A 19651-nucleotide genomic window follows, 5' to 3' on the forward strand; every position below is an offset into this window, starting at 1 on the left:
CAAAATTTCTAAAAGAATTTACTTTTAATGTTCTCATCACAAAAAGTGATGCATTGATGAGGTGATGAATATGTTAATTAACTTGATTATATCCTTCTACAATGTATGCATTGCTTTATATCCCATAAAAACACAAAATTATAATTTGACAGTTAAAATAAATAAAAGGAAAGGGAAGAATATGGAAATATGCTAAAATTATAAAGAATTGAACATATGAAGCAGTGCAATTTCTAGAAATAAGAATGTTCTAGGCCAGCCTAGAACTTGTTCTAGGCTCACTAGGCTAATCCTCCGCCTGCAGCGCCGGCACCCCAGGTTCTCATCCCGGTTGGAGCACCGGGTACTAGTGCCGGTTGCTCCTCTTCCAGTCCTGCTCTCTGCTGTGGCCCGGGAAGGCAGTGGAGGATGACCCAAGTGTTTGGGTCCCTGCACCTGCATGGGAGACCGGGAGGAAGTACCCGGCTCCTGGCTTCGGATCAGCGCAGCAGCAGCAGTAGTGGCCATTAAGGGACTGAACCAATGGAAGGAAGACCTTTTTCTCTGTCTCTCTCTCACTGTCTATAACTCTCTCTCTGTCTCTCTCTCTTACTGTCTAACTGCCTGGCAAAAAAAAAAAAAAATGTTCTAAAGTGATCAAGAAGGTTTTCCATTATCAATATTTTTCATATCCTACAGATACACTGTTGACTACACTGCATCAAAAATCTTTTTAAACGTCCCTTTTCTTGTCTTAAATGTATAATTTACTTGTTTGTAATTAGTTAATTTATCTTAATGAAATTCAAATCATTCAAATAAGAGTGGTATGTTAATGTCATCTTAAAACTTTCTGGGCTTTTAAAGAGAAGCAATTGATCAAAAGTGTAAAATTCATACAACTGACCAGAGGGTTTACTCAGTAAGTTAACTACTAAAAGTGTCAATGTTATACATTGCAAAAGTTTCCCTACAGTTAAAGATTATAACTTTTTATCAAATATTATTCTGATATCATAAACTCATACTTTGTGGTGAGCACACGGCACAGTGCTTAAGACAGTGCTTGGAATACCTTCATCCCTTATCAGGGGACCTGGGCTCCATGCCTGCGCCTTCTCTGATTCTGGCTTCCTGATAACGTGTCCCATGAGAAGCAGAAGATGATAAGCTCAAGTACTTGGCTTCCTACCACTCATATGGAAGACAGAGACTGAATTCAGAGCTCATGGCTCTAGGCTGACAAAGCCCCAAATATTGTGAACATTTGTGAGGTGAACCAGGGGGTGGAATCATTTCTTTCTCTCTCTCTCTTTCTCTCTCTCTCTCTCTCTCTCTTTCTCTCCCTGTCCTTGTTTCTCTCTCTCTTTTTTCTCAGAATTTCAAATAAGTAAATAATTAAATAATTTAAAGGTCTTGTACTTGAAAGATCATAAAACTTAAAATAGAAAAAAGAATAAACTATTCCCTATTTTCCTTCCTCTTTTGCTTACCATCTCCTCCAAATTTTCCCACTGAAGCATGAGTTAATTATCCCCCAGTATAATGCTTCCTTCATTGGGATAATATGATAAAATAGAAAAGGAGATTCATATGCACCAGGAGTGAAACACAGTGTCCATGTGTGGAGAGAATAAGTGCTTTGCTTATGATCTTAACTGAGTGATTACTAATGGAGTAAGCATAGAGCAAGGGCTCAGGTTTCCATGATGTGGACAATAATATGACTCTAGAGTGGGAAGTGAATTACAGAAGCAGTCAATGAAACACTTAAGAGTCACCAGCTTCACAATCCTGCTGGAATAGTCTACAACCATTATATATGACATTTTCCTTATACATTCCAAAATGTCAAACTTTTAGGAGAGCAAATTATATCTTTGATGTTTACCAAAATACTGCTATGGATACACACACACACACACACACACACAGTTTCTACCCCATCTTCCTTTTTAATTTAAGTCTACACAGAATTCTGAGACTAATTATAAATAGGTCAAAAACACATTATATGTACATTTTTATTTTATAGTATTTTAAATAACAAAAATTATAAAGAAGAATTCAAAGAGTAGATAGAATCAACAATTTTTAACATTGTGCTACATTTACTTCATATGTAAATATACCAACAAACACATACACACACCTTCTTGAAGGCAGTGTGAGATATGTTAATATTACATAATAGGGGATTCATGACCAAGATCATAAGATGAGGAAAGAAGGACATAAAATTGTGAAAAAATATAATTCACTGAAAACCAATATTTATAAATATCTATATACCAATTAATATGGCATTTACTTTTTTACTACATATGTATATTCACTAAACATTCATAATAGTTTCTTGGTGAGGTCTTTTGATGTCCCTAGATACAAAATCATTTCATCTGAAAACAGGAATAATTTGATTTCTTCCTTTCCTATTTGCATGTTTTTTAATTTTTTTGTTGTCTAATGGCTCTGACTAAAACTTCCAGGGAGTTCTGATCTGATCAATCAGATCAGAAAGAGTGAACATCCTTATCTGGTTACAGATCTTAGTAGGAATGCTTCCAACTTTCCCCTATTTAATATGATGTTGACTATTGGTTTGTCATATATACCCTTTATTTTGTTGAGGGATGTTTTCTTCTATAACTAATTTGTTCAAGATTTCTTTTTATCATCAATGGGTGTTGCTTTCTCTCGTCTGTTGAGATGAGAATATGTTTTTTTTTTATTATTTTCATGCATTTATTTTCAACTATTTGCAAGGAAGAGCCACAGAGAGAAACAAAGGCAGATAGACAGCAAGAGATCAATATTCTTTCTCCACTAAAACTGGTTCATTGTTTAGGCTGTATTTTTTAGTTGACTTATTGAGCTCTTCATTACTAATATTTCAATTTGGTTCTTTTTCAATGACTGCTTTGCTGAATTTCTTATTCATATCATGCATCAATTTCCTAACTTTGTTCAACTGTCTATCTTCATTCTCTTGTATGTCTTTAGGTAGCCTTAAAACTATCTTTGGAATTCTTTACCAGATATTTTGTCAGTCTCCCTTTTAACCACAATCTGCTACTAAAGTGGTTTTGTGTTCCTTTTGCAGTGCCATATTACCTTCTTTTTCATATTTCTTGATTTCCTACCCTGATTTTTGTGCATCTAGGGCATCAATTGATTCACTTTATAAAATTTTTTAAGATTTTAATTTATTTACTTGAGAGTTATAGTTATAGAGAGCAAGAGAGACAGAGAAAAAGATCTTCCATTTGCTGGTTCACTCCCCAGATGGCTGCAATGGCTGGAACTGAGGTGATCCAAAGCCAGGAGACAGGAGCTTCTTCCAGATCTTCCACGGGGGTGCAAGGACTCAAGCACTTGGGCCATCTTCCACTGACGTCCGAGGCCGTAGCAGAGAATTAGATGGGAAAAAGAGCAGCAAGGACTTGAACTGGCACTCATATGGGGGTCCAGTGCCGAGGAGGAGGCTTAGCCCACTACACCACAGCACAGGCCCCACGTTGAACACTTTTAGAGGGGGATTTCATGGATTAAAGACATTTTTCCTGAAAATGAGCTTTGGACTGTTGGTTTGGTAAACTATTTTGAATTTACTTCCAGTTGAACTCTGTAGTATAATCTCCTTATACATAAAACTGCTTTCCAGTTCTCCTTACTGAGCATTATGCCTGGGGTGACTGAACACCTCCCTAGAGGGGACTGTCCACATAAGGCATTTGTGCACACGGCTCCATTGAAGCTCTCCTCACACCCTTTCCCCTGCAACAAGGAATCCTTCTAACCATGGGGTCTGGGAGTCTGTTGCCAGTTGGCTTTGTTCCTTCTCTATGATCATATAGCTGGGCTTGGTGTACTTTTACGTGCCCCCTGCTCACTTACACTCAGGTGCTCTTCCTCAGGAACTCACCTGGAAATATATTTGCCTTGGGTTTTCTCAGTGGGGAAGGCGTTGAGTGCTGGGCTTCTCTATTCAGCCATCTTGAAATTCCCTGTGTGTTTTTATTTTTTTAAGACTGCATAGTCTCTCAGGGGTTGACATTAACTAAAAAATGGATATTAATTATATGTTTGTATTCCCTCTCTAACAACATTATTCTTAAAATTTCCAATTCCTCATATTATGTAATTGTCTATAATATTAAAATTTTTTAATAAAATAAATTTTATGAAGAAACAATAATTTTTGGGCTAAGAAGATCAATGTTGGCATTAATAGATAACATTAAGTTAAATAAGGAGATAGTTAGGAGGCTATAAAACAGGAAATAATCAAGATTGGTAGAGAACAACTAAAACTTGAGCCTAACCAAACTGTCACAATGCTTACATAAATTTATCAGTTTCAGCCTCTGCTTTACAAGTGTTTGATATTAGCAGTTTTGGTACAGGGAATAAATGTATGATCAATTATAATCAGAGCTTCACTGTGAAGGTTGATACTGAATTTGGATTTTTGAAAAAAAAGACTTATTTAGTTTGAATGGCAAAGTGACAGGGAGAGAGTGAGAGAGAGATTTTCAATCTGCTGGTGTGTTCCCCAAGTGCTGCAACAGCCAGAGCGTGGCCAGGAGCAGGAACTTCAACTGGGTTTCCCATGTGGGAGTCAGAGACCCAGTACGAGAGCAGGGTATGCATTAGCAGGAAGCTGGATCAGAGGTAGAGGCGAGCCTCAAGCTCATGCACTCTGATATGGGGCAGAGGCATCTTTATCCTGCTACACAGCCACCTCTGAGCTTGTTTTAATTTGGAGAAGGAGCAAAGAGTGTATTTTAAGTAGGAGAGAATATGTTGTCATATACTTCATGAATCACTTCTGCAGATATTTAAAGAAAACACAAGGAAAATACAGAAATGGAGATACAGATCCTATTACTCAATCCTGTTTAGGTAAACTTTACAGTGGAAGTATAGAAAAGTGGATTTAAAACATGGTTGTAGCTGAAATTTATAGGATAGTCTAAGAGACATAGAATGAGAAGTGGTATAAAGACAGAATCAGGAATAAAACCTATGGTTTTTAGTTTCATGGCTAGATAAAAGATAATGTCATTTGTGAAGGGGAGAAAGTTTGGGGGGATGGAAATATGAAAATACTTCATAAAGTTTATGGAAAAATGTAAGTAAAATAATGGTTTATTATGGAGTAAAATATTTTGAATTTCATGCATAGTTTTATATATAATCAAATTTTCCTTGAATTTTTGAAAATTCTCATAGCAAGTTAAGGAGCTATTAGGGAAAGTAAAAATCTACCTTAGATTTTTTAATTTTGATATATCTTAGAAGATTGATGATTCTGAATAAGCAATTAGCTACATAAGACTGAAATACAAGGCCACTACTACAGATACAAATATTCAAAAACATTTACATGAAATTACAAGCTCTATGATTGTATGTGATCAGATGTTTAATTTATGTAACAGTCACTCCAAAATATGATTGGGTAGCAGAAAAACCAGAATTGTCATTTGGGTTGCTCTTCATTCATTTGATCCAAGACTTCAATTTTGGTTGTGATAGAACAAAAGACTTGGTTCTGGGCCAGCACTATGGCATAACAGGCTAAGCCTCCTCCTACATCCTATGCCGGAGCTAGTTCATGTCCCAGCTGTTCCTCTTCTGATCCAGCTCTCTGCTGTGGCCTGGGAAACCAGTAGAAGATGGCCTAAATGCTTGGGCCCCTGCATCCACTTGGGAGACCTGGAAGAAGTCCCTGGCACCTGGCTTCAGATCAGCCCAGCTCTGGTTGTTGCAGCCATTTGGGGACTGAATCAGTAGATGGAAGACCTTTCTGTCTCTCCCCCTCTCTCTCTGTCTATAACTCTGTTTCTTAAATAAATAAATAAATAAATAAAATCTTTTTTAAAAAGACGTGCTTCCAAGTTCTCAGATAGACAAATACAGTTAATAATAATAATAATAAAAACAGTAATGACTCCAGTGTCCATATCAGACTTGACTATATCCACAAAAACTCTGCCTTTTTCAAAAATTGCCTGTCTATGCTTAATAACATATATGGCAAATACAGAGGAAGTAGTTTCTCTTAGAGCAGACTTTATTTTTTTTTTTTTTTTTTATTTTTGACAGGCAGAGTGGACAGTGAGAGACAGAGACAGAGAGAAAGGTCTTCCTTTTGCCGTTGGTTCACCCTCCAATGGCCGCCGCGGTAGCGCGCTGCGGCCGGCGCACCGTGCTGATCCGATGGCAGGAGCCAGGTGTTTATCCTGGTCTCCCATGGGGTGCAGGGCCCAAGGGCTTGGGCCATCCTCCACTGCACTCCCTGGCCACAGCAGAGAGCTGGCCTGGAAGAGGGGCGACCGGGACAGGATCGGTGCCCTGACCGGGACTAGAACCCGGTGTGCCGGCGCCGCTAGGCGGAGGATTAGCCTATTGAGCCGCGGCGCCGGCCAGAGCAGACTTTAAACAGGAAGAGACAGAATATCAGATAAATTGATAGCCAAATTGCCCTTTCTTTCTTCCCGGTAATGCATTGAACTCAGGTAAAATTTTCCTCCTATGATGTCTTGTTACTTTTTTTTTTTTTTTTTAATTTGGGGAAATGGAGTGGAGTATAGCAGGGGATGACAGAAAAGTGTATTTCTTAAGAAATTGTTAGCTTAGTAACTTCTTTGTATTCTCTTTGTCCCTTTTTTTCATCTCAGGTTTAATTACTTTTATTCTTGCATTCCTGTAATGCATCTCCAAATACATATACATAATTTTTGAATCAGGTTCTGCTTTCCAGACAACTCGAGTAAAGACACAATACCTCCTAAAGTTAAAGGAAAAGGACAAGTGTATGAGGTCAAAGAAGCCAACGGAGAAGAGTAAGAAGTGGTCAACTACATCAAATTTGGCTGCTGAAAAGTTGAATAATATGATGAGATATAACCATTAAACTTTTAGTGTGAAAGTCATTTATGATCTTGATAAAAGCCAATTCATTTCAGGAAGATTAACATTATTTATGACTATAAAATAAAACCAACCATTAATACACCTTCTAAGTATGGTAGATATTTTTGGTTTTTATTCAGTTCCAATCATATATACCAGATTAAACTGCTAGAATGCCCTCTTGTTAAATGATCCCTCTAGTGTTAAATGTCCTTACCTTCTAAGTGAATAATGATGCCTCATTGAATTTTATTCTTTTGGCAAAAGCTGAAGAGTGGTAGGAGGTATGCCTAATTTTAGGTATATATAAGAAATATTGCTTTACCTGTCTTTGAAATTCTACAAGATCATGAACTTTGCTTTAAATAGATCAAAAGATTTTATTTTAATTAGAACTCGTCTCTAAAATTGTCAGTAGTTGATGGCATAGATTAATAATTCAAGTTAATATTACGTAGTTATATTTCATTCCTATGTAATGTTGAGAAAACAATTGGTAACTGAGTTTATTTAAGTTTAAAAAAGTTTACACTATGGAAACAATTCAAAAGCTAAAGCATTTTACATTAGAATTCAGATGTACCAAGCAAATAGCAAAGCTCTGGATCTTGGAGTTAAGTTTTACCACAGTGGAGTTCTAGTTCAGCACACATAATGGGGAATTCCCTTTTATTTTTTGTTAAGGGTTTATTTATTTGTTTGTTTGTTTGTTTAAAAGGCATGGTAATAAAAGAAAGGGAGGACAGGAAATAGGAGGGAGACAGATGGAGAGAGAAGATGAGAGAAAAATATCTTCCATTCTCTGGTCTACTCCCCAAATGGCCAAAAAATCCACATCTGAGTCAGACAAAATCCAGAAGCCATGGGTTCCATTTTGATGTCCTACATGGATGGAAGAGGAACCCAACTACCTGAACCATCTTGCTGCCTTCACAGGTGCACTAGCAGGGAACTGGATCAGAAGTAGAGTAGCAGGGGCTGGAACTAATAGTCCAATATGGAATGCTGGCATTGCAAGAAATGGCTTAATCTGTTGATCCACAGTGCTGACTTCAGGACTTTCCTTTTAAATGTACATTTTTATATTTTTTCAAGGTCATGAAGGCATGAATCCCTGAACCCTGAAGATGGAAGCCTCAGATAGTGCAGTGGGAAAAGAGCTCAGAAAACATTAGCACACAAATGAAAATCATTTCTTCTGACTTAACAAGAAGAAATATGCCATGTGGAAGCTAGTACCACTTTATTCTTACAATAGAGAAAAGACAAAAACCTATGATCACCTTAGGCAATGTATGTGATTTACCAGGCTGACAAAAGCCATAGACAGCCAACAGGCATTGATTTGATTTTGTGTAGCTGTTTTTGCCCCTTACATTTTTCCATCCCATGTGATCTACATGAATCCCCCCTCCATTCTACAAAATACAACATTTTTCTGATAAAACGTAAATGGAATGATTAGGCAATTTATATATGAGAAGGTAGAACAAGAGTAAATTATAGGGGCTGATGCTGTGGCGTAGTAGGTAAAGACACCTCTTGCAGAGCTGGCATCCCATACAGGTGCTATTTTGCATCCCAGCTGCTCCACTTCTGATCCAGCTCTCTGCTATGGACTGGGAAATCAGTGAAAGATGTCCCAAGTTCTTGGGCCCCTATACACACGTGGGAGACCCAGAAGAAGTTCCTGGCTTTGGATAAGCACAGCTCTGGCCATTATGGCTATCTGGGGAATGAACCAGCAGATGAAATTCTCTCCCTCTCCCTCTCCCTCTCCCTCTCCCTCTCCCTCTCCCTCTCCCTCTCTGTAACTCTGCCTTTCAAATAAATAAATAAATCTTTAAAAAAAAAAACAAAAATACATCATCCAAGCCTGAGAATTAAGCAGTATTTTCCAATGTAATGACCACTGATTACCAAATTAAATGTGATGTGTTGATTCAGTTATTTTTGTTGTTTTTATATCTTCACTTACTATTTTTTTTATTTATTTGAAAGATAAAGTTAGACAGAGAGAGAGAGAGAGAGAGAGAGAGAGAGAGAGAGAGAGAGAGAGAAAGGTCTTCCCTCCATTGGTTCACCTCTCAAATGGCTGCTATGGCCAGAGCTACGCTGATCCGAAGCCAGGAGCCAGGTGCTTCCTCCTGGTCTCCCATGCAGGTGCAGGACCCAAGCACTTGGGCCATCCTCCACCGCCACAGCAGAGAGCTGGACTGGAAGAGGAGCAGCCAGGACTGGAACTGGCGCCCATATGGGATGCCAGTGCTACAGGTGGAGGATTAACTTAGTGAACCACGGCGCCAGCCCCCACTTACTATTTCTTAATTGTGTGTGCTACTAGGCTGTGTTGCAAAGACTCTTCAGTACTTCGAGCTTCATCTTTCAGTTGACTTCCATACCACTCCTCTATAGCTCTGACTTCCATGTCTTCATTGCTGTATCAGCTGCACTTTACTTGAGGCTGGCAGTGTTCTGATCGTTCACTGAGAGCTTGTTCTCGTTCCTTCCTGCTAGAAATCTATGCCCAGGAACCAGTCATCTGATGGAATCTGCTGTTTGATTCTGACACACATCTTTTTTTTTAATGTTATGTGTTATACAAGTTTCATGCATTTCATATATACAGATTTAGGAACATAGTGACACTTCCTCCCTTCATTCCCTCCCACCCAAGCTCTAACCTTTCTTCCTCTTCCCTCTCTTAATGATTATATAGTTAACCCTACACTGAGTAAAAGAATTCAACAAATAATATATTAAAAAAAAAAAAAAACAGCGCTGTTCTTCAACAGAAAAGACAAGGGTGTAACAACCATTGAATCTCAAAACTGACACACATCTTTAACTTCAAACCATACAATGCATACCAATACATACCAATACTGCTTTCATTTTTTGAGTATTTTCTTGTATATTTTTATTTATATAAAGGGAAAAAATTCATATATATATATGTATATATATATATATATACAGTTTTTAAAACATAATGATACTTCCCACACTAGCCTCCTATACTCCTTTACTCAGACCCTACCTATTCCTTTCTTTCTTATTTTTCTTTTAATTTTTTACATTTCCATACTTTCAATTAACTTTATAATCACAAAATTAGCCCTGCTCTAAATAAAGAATTCTATAAGAAAAACCACTGTGCCTCAAGAGTACACACAATGACTAAAACAATAATCACTTCTTAAAATGTCAATTTCATATATATATATATATATATATATATATATATACTCTGTACATTAGCTACCAAATCAGGAAAATACATCATATTGTCTTTGGAGACTGGCTTGATTTACCTAGAATAATGCATCATACTGGTATCCAATTGCATCCATTTTGCTATGAAAGACAGAATTTCATTCTTTTTATTGTCTGAGTGGTATTCTATCATGCATATACACCATAATTTCTTTATCCAGCCATCAGTTGATAGACATCTGGGTTGATTCCATGTATTAGCTATTGTGAGTTGAGTTGCAATAATCTTGGGAGTACAGATAACTCTCGTATGCTGATTTCATGTCCTTTGGGTAAATTCCCAAGAGTGGGATGGCTGGGTCATATGGTAGATCAATTTTCAGAATTCTGAGGAACCCCCTACTGTCTTTCATAATGGTTGTACAATTCTTCCAATCTACAAACATGGAAAATTTTTCAATTTTTATGCATGTGTCTTCTATTTCTTTCTTTAGTGTTTTGTGATTTTTTTGATTGAAGAGATCTTTCAATTTGTTGGCTAAATTTACCCAGGGTTTTAAATTTGCTAGTAGTTATTGTGAGTAGGACTGATCTTACTAGTCCTTTTTCAGCAATAGCATTATTTGTGTATACAAATGGTATTTACTCTTACGTGTTGATTTGGATCCTGAAACTTTGCTAAATTCTCTTCTTGATTCTAATAATCTCTTTGTGTAGTCTTTTCATTTCCCTAAGTCCAGGATCATATCATCTGTGAACAAATCAAATTATTTCTTCCTTTCCAATTAGCACATCTTTGATTTCTTTTTCTTGTTGAGTGGCTCTGGTACAAACATTCAGAACTATATTGAATAGTAATGGTGAGAGTGGACATTCTTGGCTGTTTCCAGGTTTTCTCCATCAATATGATGCTGGCTGCGGCTTTGTAATACATTGCCTTGATTATATTGAGGTATGTTACTTCTATACCCAATTTATTTAAGTTTTTTATCATGAAAGTATATTGTATTTTATCAAATGTTTCCTCTGCATCTATTGAGATAATCATTTGATTATTATTCTTCAATTTGTTAATGTGATGTATCATGTTTATTGATTTGCATATGTTGAACCATCCCTGTATACCAGGGATAAATCTCACTTGGTTCTAGGTGAATGATTTTTTGATGTGTTGTTGGATTTAACTGGCTAGTATTTTCTCAAGGATTTTTGCATTTATATTCAACAGGAATATTGGTCTCTAATTCTCTTTCTTTATTATATCTTTTTTTGGTTTTGAGTAAAATTTTTACTTAAATAATATTTCAGATTTCTAGAAATTTTATAGCTATGTTATCAAAGTGCTTACCAGAGACAGTAGGTATTCAAATTATTCACAAGCATTATCATTCTTAAGGATATTTTCTCATGAAACATTATAATTATTAGACGACATAATATAAAAATAGGCTGTCTACATCTGCCTTTATTTACCAAATAAAGCTGGCTGTGGCTTTGTAATACATTGCCTTGATTATATTGAGGTATGTTACTTCTATACCCAATTTATTTAAGTTTTTTATCATGAAAGTATGTTTTTATCATGTTTTTTTATCATGAAACCACGTTTATTTTCTACTTGCAAACCTAGGAAAATCGGTATATTCCAGGAAATGATTTTAAATGTGGTCAGAGTATGAGAAGAGTGGTGTATGAAAAACACCAAAATGTTAATAACTTGAAACATGGACATTACGTCAGGCATTTTATTTTTTAAGTGTTAAATATTTGTTTATTTATTTGAGAAGCAAAGCAATAGGGAGAGAGGGAAAGCTGAAGAGTTGAAGGGAAAGAGAGAGAGGGGGAGAGAAATATCTTCCCTCCACTGGTTCTTCCACCAAATGATTCCAACAACCAAATCCCAACCAGACTGAAGCCAAGTGACAGGAACTCCATCTAGTCTCCCATGTGGGTGGCAAGGACCAAGTACTCGGGCTATTTATTGTTGCTTTCCTGAGCAAATTAACAGACAGCTGGATTGGAAGCGCAGCAGCTGGGACTTCAGCGAACAGTCCACAACAATGTCAGCCTCAGGCTTTACTATGTTCTAGTTTTCTACAATTACTAAGATTTTAACTGGAATTTTAAGTAAGGGTTCACCAAGTGATAAGTGTGATTTATTGGAGGAAGGATGGTATTGAATTAGCCTTGCAGTCTGTCTCCTGTCTCTGCTCTCATGACCTGTTTTTCTGATCATTTCCTGATCATCAGATATTCAGCAGTCAATACACAGTGCCTTTTTTTATTCTGGAGACTTATTATCTTGTGTAATTTCTGCTCATTATCATTCAGAATGGAGAAATAGCATGTCAACTTAAGGCCATGCTGCTTACAAGACTGTCTCTTTAGTCCTTCACCCACAACAAGCATATTGGTGTCATGCAATTTTACTTTTTCCTTTTAATTCTGTAAGAGCACTGAACTAAGAAAAAGGAAAGAATCCCAATCTAACTGTTCTACCAAGAATGACTATTCATTGTAAATATGTAATTATTATAAACCATAGTTGCATGTCCTCATGGTAGAATTTGATTGGTGTGATGATCTGCAAGAACAAGCTCCTCTAAATTATGGGTTTAATAATTGCTCTTGATTAAATGAAGATTAATTTTTATCAGATAAAAAAGCAAATAGAATTAGATGTGAACTCCCAGAACACTAAGCAGGTTTTATTATTGAATAGAAGCATGAAACTATTTAGAGCACTGAGACTAAACTCAACCAACTATATTCACTCAAATATTGTTATTGCATGTAAATGAGATTATCTAAGATTTTTAAAATTGTGACAAAAGCATGTAACACATTTTACAGACAAATGTAATGGACAGCTTATTTTACCAAACACAATAACTGACTCACTGGTTCCAATTAAAACCTTAGTGAAGCACCAGTATTCCATGAAGTATTGGTTTGGAAAATTTGGATGTAAAAGTCTATGTGATATGGATGGTTAACAAAATGATCAAAAAGAGAAGCAGAAACGTACTGAGGCCAAGGATAGTTTCTCACAGCTAAATATTTACCAAATAGAACAACAACAATAAAACCCTATCATTTGGTAGCCCGTAGTAGATCTTTCCTGTATAATTTTGCTAGAGCTGCCTTAAAAATAATAAAGTGCAACAAACTGTCTTAAGCAACAAAATTTTATTTTCTTGAAATCTGGAGGAAAAATATGTTAGAAGCTGTCATTCACATGAATTTCTGTTAATCCCACCCTCCCTAGGTTTTTCTATGGCCATATTTTCTCTAGAACTAGAAGTTCCTCCTAACTTCCTAAATTTGCTCAATAACTACCTGATGGTCTTGACAGACATTTCTAGAATATACAATTTAGGATTCTTTCATCCACCTTTCATCCTGCTGCTCATTCACTCAGGCGGAGTTTTGAATTGCAGTATGAGGGATCTCTCAACCTTTTTGTTTGTTTGTGTTCTCTTTTTTTTTTTTTTTTTTTTTGACAGGCAGAGTGGACAGTGAGAGAGAGAGAGAGACAGAGAGTAAGGTCTTCCTTTTCCATTGGTTCACCCCCTCAATGGCCACCACGGCCGGTGTGCTGTAGCCGGCGCACCACGCTGATCCGAAGGCAGGAGCCAGGTGCTTCTCCTGGTCTCCCATGGGGTGCAGGGCCCAAGCACTTGGGCCATCCTCCACTGCACTCCTGGGCCACAGCAGAGAGCTGGCCTGGAAGAGGGGCAACCAGGACAGAATCCAGCGTCCCAACTGGGACTAGAACCTGGTGTGCCGGCGCCGCTAGGCGGAGGATTAGCCTGTTGAGCCACGGCACCGGCTGTGTTCTTTCTTTCACAGAGGTTTTGTCTAATAAAATCCTTGCATGATTAATCCCTTATGGATTCTGCTTGTTGGAAGTCCCACAAAGGTGCAAGAGGTACTAAAAGTGATTGAAAGAAACAGATTTTAACATAAGGGGTTTGAACTGGCCCAGGTATCTCCTTTGGCAGGTAAAGAAGATGCTGTCTTTGTTGGTTAACTGGTCATAGATATTCTTCAATATAAGGTGATAGCTCAATTGCCAATAATCTCATGAACAGTGACTTAGAAAACATGCATATAGAGGAGCATGTTCTGAGTGGACCAATAACACAGATATCTGAAAAATATGAGAAAATAATGCCTGGAAAGACAATTGATGTACATGGGCATCCTTTGTATAATGCCATGTAGATGGCTAATTATTTTGCTCTTGATAAAGAGTTAACAGATAAGTGAAAAGGAACCTGTAAGAATAGAGGTGCTACTGTCTGCAGTGAAAAAGCTGATTCACAGTGGTCAATTATCACCACCTAACTACGATCAGACCCAGAATTTGGACTACCAAACTACAAATTATGACTTCCAGTGGACTTTTAATTCTGTGTAAAATAGGAGAAAAGAGGAACTATTATGCTGGCAAGGAAAATGCAGAGCTTCTTTTAGACAGTAGAAGAAAGGAAAAATATTTGTAAAACCCAGGGGATACCTTTGGAACAGTATGATAATCATTTGCCTTGTTGTAAATGTGAATGAACATGACAGATACCAGAGACTGAGAAGAGTATGATAATTAAGGATTCACATCTCCTCAATGAAAATGATGTAGACCACTGAAACCTGCCAAAGTAGTAAAAGAGGGAAGTTCTAACTGGATGTGGGATTCTAACCTGCCAGAGTAATAGCTGAATATAAGAGGGAACTTCTAACTGGATGTAGAATTCCAAGCTGATTTTAGTTGTTTTTCTCCTAGTGTTTAAAGATAAATACACTACTGTCTCTTGGCTAGAATTGTTTTGTTGTTATTTTTAAAGTCAGTTACTATTTTTGTATTTCTTATGTTAAGTGGTATACAAATAAAATGTATCAAATATGTTTTCAGAGCATTGACAGAGAAAATGGCATACATAAAACATACTTTGTAACAGTGAGTTTATGAGCAGCACCCTATAATCAAAGGCCTTGCAGTACAGTAAACTCAAAGTTTTGCTCTGAAGATTCCACATTTAGCTGGAACTGTGGCACACTGGGTTAGGCCTGTGATTCTGACATTCCATCTAAACACCAGCTCAGGTCTCCACTGGTTCACGTCCCTGCTCATGTGCTTGGAGAAAGAAGTGGGAAATGGTCCAGGTACCTGGACCCCTGCCACCTATGCAGGTGATTTGGAGATTTGGATGGAGTTCTAAGGTTCTGGCTTCAGCCTGGCCTGGCTTTGGCCAATGTTGCCATTTAGGGAGCAAAGCAGCAAATGGAAAACCTCTTTCTCTTTCTCTCTCTCTCTCTCTCTCTCTCTCTCTCTCTCTGTGTGTAACTTTGCTATTCAAACAAATAGAACAAATATGTTTTTTAAAGATTTATTCATTTAAAAGAGTTACACAGAGAGAGAAGAAGAGGTAGAGTGAGAGAGAAGTCTTCCATCCACTGGTTCACTCCCCAATTTGTCGCAACTCTGGAGCTGAGCTGATTCAAAGCCAGGAGCCAGGGACTTCCTCCCGGTCTTCCCATGTGGATGCAGGGGCCCAAGGACTTGTGCCATCTTCCACTGCTTTCAAAGCTGGATCTGAAGTGGAATTGCTGAGACTTGAACCAGCAGCTACATGGGATGCTGGCACTGCAGGAGGTGGCTTTACCTGCTATACCACAGCCCTGGTCCCTAGAATAAATATTTTAAAAGATTCAATATTGAAATCTATTGAAATAAACTGACAGTGGACAGATTAATGAGGAAGAAAACATACAAATGTATTGGCTTGAAAAGGCTTTGGATTCATACATAAATAAGAGGCTCAAAGGAAGAACCAGATGATTGAAACTTAAATAGTGAGTCACAGAAATAGGGACTTGCTTCTTCCAGAGGGAGATAGAGACAGGTCATGGGAGGGTAAGGGAAAGAAAAGCATTGTGAAAAAGTTTGCTTCATTATGCAGATAAAGTCTGATATCTGTTGGAGCTATTAGAAAGATAGATGAAAAACCAGTCTGAACATTGTGATCATACTGAATTTCCTTTCTTCTCAGGTGGTTAATCATGTCTGGTTATGTAATGAAATTTCTAAGGAGAAAGATAATTGCATTATTTTAAAGAAGTTCCTTTCATCAGTTAAGAGAAACGTCCGAGAAAGCCCTTCCCTGCATCTGCAGAAGAGAAAGAGGATCAAGTCACAAGGGGTAGGAGGGAAGTCAGTGAGACAGTTTCTAAGGCTGTTTCTCCATCTCAGCACATCAGAGTGCTATGGTTTCAGGTATGTTTGAGTCCCAACACCTTAATATTTCCATAGGAAACTATGAGACTATTCAAGTGGCGTAAATACAGACTGCATATGACGTCTATATGAAATTAGTTAACTTTCTATCTCTTCATGTTACAACTTAACAACCATACAAGATCAGGTTATAATGTGAGAAAAGCCAGGGAGATAAAGTTCCTGAGCTGGAGGCCAACCTACCCCACTCCCATGTAATCCTATCATCAATCGGATGACTCTTCCCCAAGATGCACCTGCCCCTTGTGGGCAGTACTATGTAACCACTCCCATTTTTGAAGCTAATTAGACGCCTGGGGAATGGGAGGGGGCACCTTTTTCTCTCTCTCCAGCTCATGAACCCAGGACAGGCAGAAAAGGGTTTGAAATTCCCCTTTTTACCTTCCCTGGCCACTCTCCCTAAATGAAGCCTTCATGGCCTGTGTATTCTTCTCATTTTTTAAATAAACCTTACCAAACTGCATGCTGTGTTTGTGCCTCTGCTTAAAGTTATTCTCTAAGTAAAAGGCAAGAGCCTGAGATATTAATTTTGGCCCAAACTAGCCCACAACAGTTAGATTATATTGTTCTACAAAATGAATTGGAAAAAGTACCTATGAAGGGCTGTTTAGATGTCATCCAATTGAAAGTTCTGCATCAAAACAAAATAGCCAAAAACACAGACAAAACACTTATCTGTGTAAGTCTGAGTCCAAATATTTTTATTTATTTATAAATAAGAATTATTCCATTTACCATATATTCATGTGCATTCAAATTCTTTTAACTTGTTTTCTTATCTATTTTAGTGATGGCAAATTTTAATTTTTGTCTTTGCAATGTTCATCACACAATCATATATTCCTAACAACGACAGGTAAGCATTATACTATCTTAAAGTTAAAACAATATAATTAAAAATGAGCTTATATATATAATTATATATAATATATAAAACAAATATAATTAAAATTTAATTAGCATATTATTAAATATGATATTCAACTGCTTCTGCATCAATACTTATTAAATCTTTTGTAGAAAAAACTAAATCTGCAAAGAAATCTATTTGTAATTCATAGTAATTAATAGTAAATTTAAGATATGCTGTATGTTTATATACATTCATACATGATTATGTGTGTGTATGTGTACTTGAGATCATGTGCAAATATTTTGACATTTTCTAAAATCTGTTTATATAGAAAACTATGTCATTGAGTTGGGAAATCCTATCTTGCCCATTGTTTCAAGTTAGGTTCCACAGGAAACTTGTTCTGAAAGGAGTTTAGCATGTAGAATTGTGATTAGGGAACTCTCTCTTGGAATTAACCTCAGGGTTAGGACTTGAAGTTATTTTTGGTCAAGGGTAAATCCTAGGAGATGAACTCATCTGAGAGCTGTCAGCTGTCAAGGCTAGGGAAATAAGTGCTTTCATCCTGGGGGGTCGGGGTCCATTTGTTTCAGATAATAAGTTCATTTTGGAGGTTGGGGAATTGAAAGAGGAAGAAATAACAGTATGCAATGCACTTCCTGAGAAAGAAAAAGGGACTGTTTTCTTACACTGTTACACAGCAGTTCCATGTGACCTTTTTCCCACACCATGCAATTCTCCAAGTGGCACCCCACTTCAGGTGCCAATCACCAGTCTAAGTCTTCTTTCTGACTTCTGATTGATCAGTTACAAGTCAGATATTACTACACCCCCTTCCTCATGTTTAGTAGCTTGCTAGAATGGCTACCAATGATTCTTTTTATTTATTTGTCTATAGTTTCTTATAAAATTATGAAGCTGAGTAATTACATATAAGGGAAATGTGCAGTTTCCATACTCTTTCTAGTACACCATCCACACAGCACATCCATGTGTTCACCAACCCAGAACCTCCTTGGATCTCCTCAGTTAATTTTTAGTGGAGACTTCATAAAAAGTTATGATTGACTAAATCATTGCCCAATAGTGGCTGAATTCAACCTGCCCCCTGACTCCCTTTCCTGCAAGTGGGTGGAGGGCCTGGAATTTCCAATCCTCTAATCACATTTAGCTACCTTGGCAACCAGCTCTTCAATCCCTAGAGACTTTCCAAAAGTCACCTCATTAGCACAAACTTCCATTTGATTCAAAATAGCTTATTATAAATAACAAAAGGTGCTCCTTTCACCTGTATAGCTCCAGAATTATTTTAGTACTGGGAACAAAAAGCAAACATGACAAAAGATGCTCCAATTGTTCTTATGATTTAGAAAATTACCAGGGTTTTAGGAGCTCTGACTAGGAACCTGAGACAAAAATCCAAAATAAATATTTATAATTGTGTCAAAACATCACATCCTACAGTTGGGAAAGATTTTGAGATTCATAGCTGATCTTTAGAATCCCCCTTTTTCCAACACTCACATTATCTTTCCTTCATTATTAGATAACACTTTTGTGGATCTAGGTAACGTTCTTATTTGAATGAAATGAACACAACAATTAAGAAGTCGGAATTCCTGTACAACACATTCTTTTCAAGCTTTTTCTGTTGGAGTTGCCCATTTGTGGTCAAAATAGGGCAAATGAATACCAAGAGGTAAACTCAAAAGATCCACAACTTAAAAAGGCCTTGGGGCCCGCACTGTGGCATAGCAGGTAAAGCTGCAGCCTGCAGTGCAGGCATCCCATATAGGCACCGGTTCAAGTCCTGGCTGCTCCTCTTCTGATCTAGCTCTCTGCGATTGCCTGGGAAAGCAGTACAAAATGGCCCAAGTCCTTAGGCTCCTGCACCTGCATGGGAGATCTAGAAGAAGCTCCTGGTTCCTGGCTTCAGATCCGAGCAGCTCCAGCTGTTGAGGCCAATTGGGGAGTGCACCAGGGGATGGAAGACCTCTTTCTACCTCTCCTTCTCTCTCTGTGTAACTCTGACTTTCAAGTAAAATAAATAAATATTTTTTTTAAAAAAAGGCCTTCATGGGGCTGTCATTTTTGGCAGAGCAGGTTAAGCCACTGCCTATAATGCCAGCATCCCACGTGAGTACCTGTTTGTATCCTGGCTGCTCCACTTCTGATCCCGCTCCCTGCAAATGGGCCTGGGAAAGAAGCTGAAGATGGTCTAAGAACTTGGCCCCCTGCTAACCTTGTGGGAGACCAGAATGAAGCTTTCCAATTGGGGAGTGAATCAGAGGATGGAAGATTTCTCTCCCTCTCTCCTTGTGATTCTGCCTTTCAAATAAATATGTAAGTTTAAATAAATACATGGGCTTTCTTCCCTGCCTTCA

This window comes from Lepus europaeus, chromosome 16 (genome assembly GCF_033115175.1).
Source record: "Lepus europaeus isolate LE1 chromosome 16, mLepTim1.pri, whole genome shotgun sequence".
NCBI lineage: Eukaryota > Metazoa > Chordata > Mammalia > Lagomorpha > Leporidae > Lepus > Lepus europaeus.